The sequence below is a fragment of the Lampetra fluviatilis genome, chromosome 12 (assembly GCF_964198595.1).
Source record: "Lampetra fluviatilis chromosome 12, kcLamFluv1.1, whole genome shotgun sequence".
NCBI lineage: Eukaryota > Metazoa > Chordata > Hyperoartia > Petromyzontiformes > Petromyzontidae > Lampetra > Lampetra fluviatilis.
This window is the reverse complement of record NC_136286.1, coordinates 931029-937929: the sequence shown is the minus strand read 5'-3', so window position 1 is coordinate 937929 and position 6901 is coordinate 931029.

Genomic DNA, 6901 nt, shown 5'->3' with positions numbered 1-6901 from the left:
CGCGATGAGAGTAGGGGGCACCATCGCTACCTCATTGTCCACCCGGCGCCCCCCCCCCCACCGCCCTCAGCAATCACGTGCGCGCAGAATATCCGCAGTTCGAGATGTCGCGTTATCTGCGCTCCGTCACCTAAGATCCCACGTGTATTCTTAACAGGCTGTTTTGGGCAAGTGTTGTTCGCGAGCGCCTGTGAAGGCCGGAACAGCACATGGGGGTGGGGGGCAGAACCACGCCCGGGCGCCTTTGTCTCCCTAGTGGCGACGTTTACACACCGCAGCAGGTACTGTACTGATTTGGGGCTGAGCCGACCTAGGGGATAGCGTTTTCCAGCGGGATGAAGTTGGCTAGCGCAGCGCGATGACCGCTCACTCCCCTCGGTGTGTGGAGCCGGGTTGCCATCAATTCCCACGTTAAGGGATTTCCCGTTGCTTCAAAGCCGCTGCGAACGTGAACCACATGAACCGCCCCCCACACCTCACACCCCACACAGCCTCCACGTGGAACGCACGGGGGCGCGCCCAATGTTTGCTATCGTTTAGCCACTGAACATCATCTGTAGTCGTCGTCTATACAGATAGAGAGAGTGATTCCCATTTATAATGCCAATTATTTACCAAGGAAAAGTCTCAATGAGCCTCGAGACGCTGTCAGGAGGGTGCTGCTCCTCCGGGTTGCTTGGCCACGAATGCCTCGAGCGGTGCGAGTTCGGCTCCGCGTGGGAGGAGGGGACCGGAGACAGCCCGGAGATAGGCCGCACCGCGCTGCTGGACACGAGGCGGGGGGGGGGCACTCGGCACTGCCGCCTCTCGCGGCCGCAGCGCGCACCCTGGCAAGCCCCGGGGGGCGGTACTCGCCCATCCAGGCACGAGTCAGGCCTCAACCTGCTTAGCTGCCCAGATCCGACGAGATCGGGCGCATGCAGGGTGAGTGGGGCATTGCTGTGGTAGGTGTCACACAGCGCAGGTGACACACACACGTGGAGGTGTCACACAGGGTGAGTGGGGCATTGCTGTGGTAGGTGTCACACAGGGCAGGTGTCACACAGGGCAGGTGTCACACACACGTGGAGGTGTCACACAGGGCAGGTGTTACACACACGTGGAGGTGTCACACACGTGGAGGTGTCACACACACGTGGAGGTGTCACACACGTGGAGGTGTCACACACGTGGAGGTGTCACACACACGTGGAGGTGTCACACACGTGGAGGTGTCACACACGTGGAGGTGTCACACACGTGGAGGTGTCACACACGTGGAGGTGTCACACACACGTGGAGGTGTCACACACACGTGTAGGTGTCACACACGTGGAGGTGTCACACACACGTGGAGGTGTCACACACGTGGAGGTGTCACACACACGTGGAGGTGTCACACACGTGGAGGTGTCACACACACGTGGAGGTGTCACACACACGTGGAGGTGTCACACACACGTGGAGGTGTCACACACACGTGGAGGTGTCACACAGGGTAGGTGTCACACACACGTGGAGGTGTCACACACACGTGGAGGTGTCACACACACGTGGAGGTGTCACACACACGTGGAGGTGTCACACACACGTGGAGGTGTCACACACACGTGGAGGTGTCACACACACGTGGAGGTGTCACACACACGTGGAGGTGTCACACACACGTGGAGGTGTCACACAGGGTGAGTGGGGCGCAACCTCTCGCGCTACCACGGTCCTCGCAATGTTGATGTTGAAATGTCTGCCGCTGGCTCGGGCCTCCAACGTAGCGGAGCGGAGTTTAGTGCCAACCGAATTGCCCCTCGCTGTCTGCGTCGCTTCCCCCTCCACGGGCACCGCGGTGTTTGTAAACCCGTTGCCTGGAGTCTCGCTGCCTGGCTCGCATCGCTCACCGCAGCCCGCAGCGGTTCCACATTTCGCATCTTCAAAATCAAAAATAAGAACAGTTCCCTTTTCATTTCCTCGCTGGACTTGGAACACAACAAAGACGTTGTTTTTTTGTTCCACTGCGCAACGCCAGGCCGTGTCACGCGGCGCGGCTAAGGCGGCTGCGACGGCTCGGAGAAAATCGCGTCGGAGTGAGCGCTGACCGCCGGTTCCCCCGATCGTCCTGGAAGGGGCACTCGCGCACCTCCGATTGGCATGGCTTAGCTACGTACGGTGCGAAAGAAGGTCAACATGCATTCGAACTAAACCCAAGGCGCACTCCGGAGCTCACGCCCCGCCACCGCGCGCCTCCCCTACGCCGCTTTCATTAAGATTCTCTACTCGTACGCATCCGGGGTGTCGTGCAGACAGCACGGGCGGTCTGTACGCGTTCGTACAGACCGCCCGTGCCGGCGTCACCGCCATATCACCCGTACGTTCCACACTCGCCGATTCGTATTTTATCACCTCCCTACAGATGGCCACACAATGAACTTCATAATGAACTTTGTTTTCAACATACACACATCGTCTTGGAAGGGGCAGCACTCACTGCGCGTCAGCCGTGGGGCGCAGCATCAGCCACTCGCAGCGCGTCGCCCTTGATGCGTTCTGGGGGCTACGGCGTCTGGCAGAGGAGAATTAGCGCGTGCACAGTGGACATGGGGCCACTGAACACGGTCAAAGGGATTCGTATTCTACTCCGACCACGAATAAGTACACGTATCGATGTTTCGGATGACTGGCCTTGTTCAGGAGACAAAAACAAACAAGTGGCTCGTGGTGACGTGCTCTCTTGGCCGGTGCGCGTCCTCGCGGCGGTGCGCGCCCCAGGGGAAGGCGGTGAGTGCAGCGGTTAGCGCGCTGCGCTACGAACAACCCGCCCACCCGAGTACCGCTCACGGCCACCGTAGGAGACGATTACGTGAACCAGTGATGAGCCTCCACTAGGTCGACTCAGCGTTAAATTCCTTCCTGGCGCGGTGTGTAAATGTCAGTGATGGGGAAATTAAGACGAGCGTGTCGGCCTTCGAAGGTGCTGGCTGACAGCACTTGTCCCCACAGCCCGTGCAGATGACAAGGGGATGTTTGTCGTTGTAGGCATGTAGCCCACATGCCCAAATCAGCTTCTATTCGGTGGGATAGATGGGGCATAGGCTAGAGAATAGATGGACTGATGGGGTACAGAAGGATGTGGAGCTGATTGGACTTGCTGATGACCGGTAGCAGCAGTGTCTCAAGATTGGCCTCTGTGGAGGAGGCTCGTGAAGGACGCTGCTGAGGTGTTGGAGGCAGTCGCCCTCCAGCAACAACGGAGGGCAGAGGAGCGACGCTCACAACAACGAGCAGAGCGCCGGGTGATTAAAACGCAGAGAGTTGGCACAGTGGGGAGCACAGTCGTCTCAGTCAGTCAACCCATGCCACCTGGGTCTGTTCCGTGACCTCCTGCCAGCGGGTCTTTGACACTTCACGTGGCCGTGGCGACGTCACCCCTGAGTGATGAACTACGGTTGTTGTTTTGTGCGCGTGACGAGACGTGTCCCCTCTTTCATTTCCTGGATGATGCCACGTTTCCAGGGCGCATTTAAAGCCAAAAAAACACACAACAACCGCACACACACACACATCTCTTGCAGATATCTAGCCACCACATCTCGGCTGCCCACGCCAGTTCGGCAATGATTCACCGTGCCAAGGTAGCACCATGCTGTTAATCCACCACCGGAACTTCAAAACTTCCCATCTCTTAAATTCAAAACTCCACATCCGAGTCTGGCTTTGCTTGAAGTTGGCGGCTTAAGGGCTGAGATCTCATGATATGCCAGTGCCTACAGCACACGACCACAAAGCCTACGGGTCGTCGCCCTCTCTTATTAACATAATAGACTTCGAACCCCTTCATTTTCAGAGCCGGGCAGCAGTTAAGTTGAAACTGCCACACGACGGGCCGAGAGCCAAGCGAACTCGGGAAGAAGAGACGGGGGTGGGTGGGGGGGGGTCTGTCCCCGCTCGTGATGGAACATTTGTGAAGTCCTGGAGGGGGAGGGGTGAAGTCGCTAGGGGGGGCCCGCGCTTTGGAACCTGTGAAGGATGTTGCATCGTCAGATCCAACTAGGGATCCCCACTCCGTGTGTATGCACGTGTTCTCGAGATGAGCCGGTGGTTAAACTCTAAGTAATCTTCTGCTGCTCAAATGGACATCGACGGGATTCGCATCTCCTGCTTACAGGCCCTGCAGAGGCGGTCGTGGAAATTCCACATTTCTATAGCGGAGGCAAGTCTCTCCATAGAACAACCACTGTTGACTTCCCCACAAACTGGTAAGCACTTTATCGACCCCAGAGCGATGACGGGCCAAGTCAACCCCCCGAAACAGGATTTTAACTCGCAACCTTCTGATGGCGAGCCACCCACTCTGCTGCTGGGTCAGCTGGTCAGTGGTAATAATGGTGTGGTAGTGATGGTGTGGTAGTGATGGTGTGGTAGTGATGGTGTAAATCAGTGGTCGTGACGGTGTAAATCATGGCTGTGGAGGTGCTCGTGGTGTTGGAGGAGGAGCGGCAGTGTAGCATTCAGCGCGCTGCGATACAAACCCAGCAACACGAATTCAATTCCTGGGCCTCCCCTAGGTCGACTCAGGCTCAAATAAGTACCTGGTGTGGTGTGTAAATATCGCCACTTGGGAGACAAAGGCGGTCGGGCGTGATGCTGGCCACCCACACTCTTCGTGTGCTGTTCCGGTTTTCATAGGTGCTCGCTAACAGCACTTGCCTTCTCATGGCGAGCCACCCAACAGTCTGTTAAGGCTATACGTGGGATCTTTGTTTTCGTGTTTGTAGGAGTTATTTTGATGTTGGGAGGGACACCCAAATCGCTCGAGAACTCAACTGCTGGTACCGCAGGAGTCACCGATCACCTCCGTGTGGGTTGTCAACTCCAATGCGAAGGAACCGGTCGACCGGGGCACTCAAGGCTCCGTGACGGCGCGCAGCCAACCCAGGGCGTGGCAGCGCGTGGCAGCGTTGTGCGGCGAAACTCAAGAGCTTCAGGGCTAGAGAGGTGACAAGTGACGGGAAATCGATGCTGACAACGTCAGCTTGTCACTGTTGTCTCTTTATTGCGTGGGTCGTCTCAGAGCGCTCTGGTTTCTTCCATTTGCAAAAACAACAATAAGAATACTTACTCTTTGATTCTTTCGGTACAGTCACGTAGGTAAAAATATAAAAAATAGATCACGACGTTTCGGTCGCAACAAGCGACCGTCTGTTGTTGCGATCGAAACGTCGTGATCTATTATTATTTCTACCTACGTGACTTTACCGAAAGAACCATCGAGTATGGATTCCTGTAGTCACGAAAGCTTAAAATCAACAATAAGAATTAATATCAACAGCCCGAATCGAGGAGCAAGGGGTGGAGTATGCGGAGCAGTATCGGTTAGCACACACTGTAACGAACTCAGCGACCTGAGTTTGATTCACAACCATCAATAACATCAGCTTGATTCCTAACCGTGGATAAAATCAGTGGCGAGTGATATCTGAGCCGGTGCTGTGCACCCCCTTCATCGCCATCACCAACCAGCAACTGAGCAGCACGCAGAAATCTAATCAAGCATCACTCATGCCCAATCTGTTGTGGGGAAGCCTTCATCCAGCAGTTGATTGACCAATGACTATAAAATGTTAATTAACTTACCCTGATCCAGGACCCTACTGAAAATAATTATTGAGAGTGAGTGGGGTTTTGTTGGACAGAGAAAAGGGCACTTGGTATAGGAGACAGAACCGTCAGTGGGTGCCATAACCTGTGGCTTGATTTATGGAGGAAGGACCACGTGCCTGAGATGGCCCTGACTGGAGAAGATGAACACAGTTGTAGAAACTTTTAACAGCGGAAGTCCCACAAACTGGAATGCGCAGCACACATGGCAAAAAAATATATGGAAAATAACAAAACAATACTTAGCTTGTCAAGTAGTGCAATTTTTAATCGAGGATTTTTCTAAATTTTAAATCAAATAAAAAAACATGGCACACAAAGGTGCATCGGTAAAAATTACGTAAAATATTAACAGGGTGGTGGTTCGGTGGAGAACTCAGTAATTGTTGTGCCATAAACGATGCAGGCTGCTGGATGAGTGGCACACATGGAATCGCCAGAAGCCCCAGTTGAGTTTCATTTCAGCTGCGTCTGTCCAGGTTAGAGACCCAGAAAAGAATTCCACCTCCGGCACACTACATACATTATAAATATCTCGGTATGGCTGTGGATACTACGAGTTTGGGTACCGCTTACTCCAGTCAAACAGCGGCCCGGGCAACATTCTGTGAGAAATTAAGCCGTGGCTACAAGCATCACTCACCACGCAGTGGCTGGTAGCTACCTCATAAAAAAGCAGAACTCTTCAATATTTCTTAACTCAACAGGCTATCCTCAGTACGGGCAACAGGAAACTTGCCAGTTATGACAAATCTGCTTCTACTCTACCAGCATGTGTCTCTCTTTCAAGAGGAACTGCAGATTCGTTTTGCAGAATTGAAAGGCGATGTTTTGAGATGACGGTTTTACTTTTTCCATGTTTTAAATTACATTTTCCAATCGTTTCTATCATTTATTAAATTGCAAGGATATAAAGTCGTGCCCCACAGGCAGTACATCTCCTCCCAAATGCCTTAATAATGTGGCTTATCCCACGACACTGTCCAGCACATCATTATAATCCTCATTTAGCCAACGCAAAACGGGAAATAATTATCACCGTCTCAGTGGGTGGGGGAGCACGTGCCCAGTAGATTGTGTGGCTTTGCATAATAGCGTGTGTCCATATCACGCGGTGTAGCAGCAGCAGCAGCTGTAGCTGACAGCCAAATGGCTGTGAAGTGCTGCTGCTGATGCTGCAATACCGCACCAGGGTGTCGCACAGCCTGCGGCGGTGGCGGCAGTGGTCATGGCACGGCACAGCGAGTGCTTGAGAACAAAACAGCCTCTG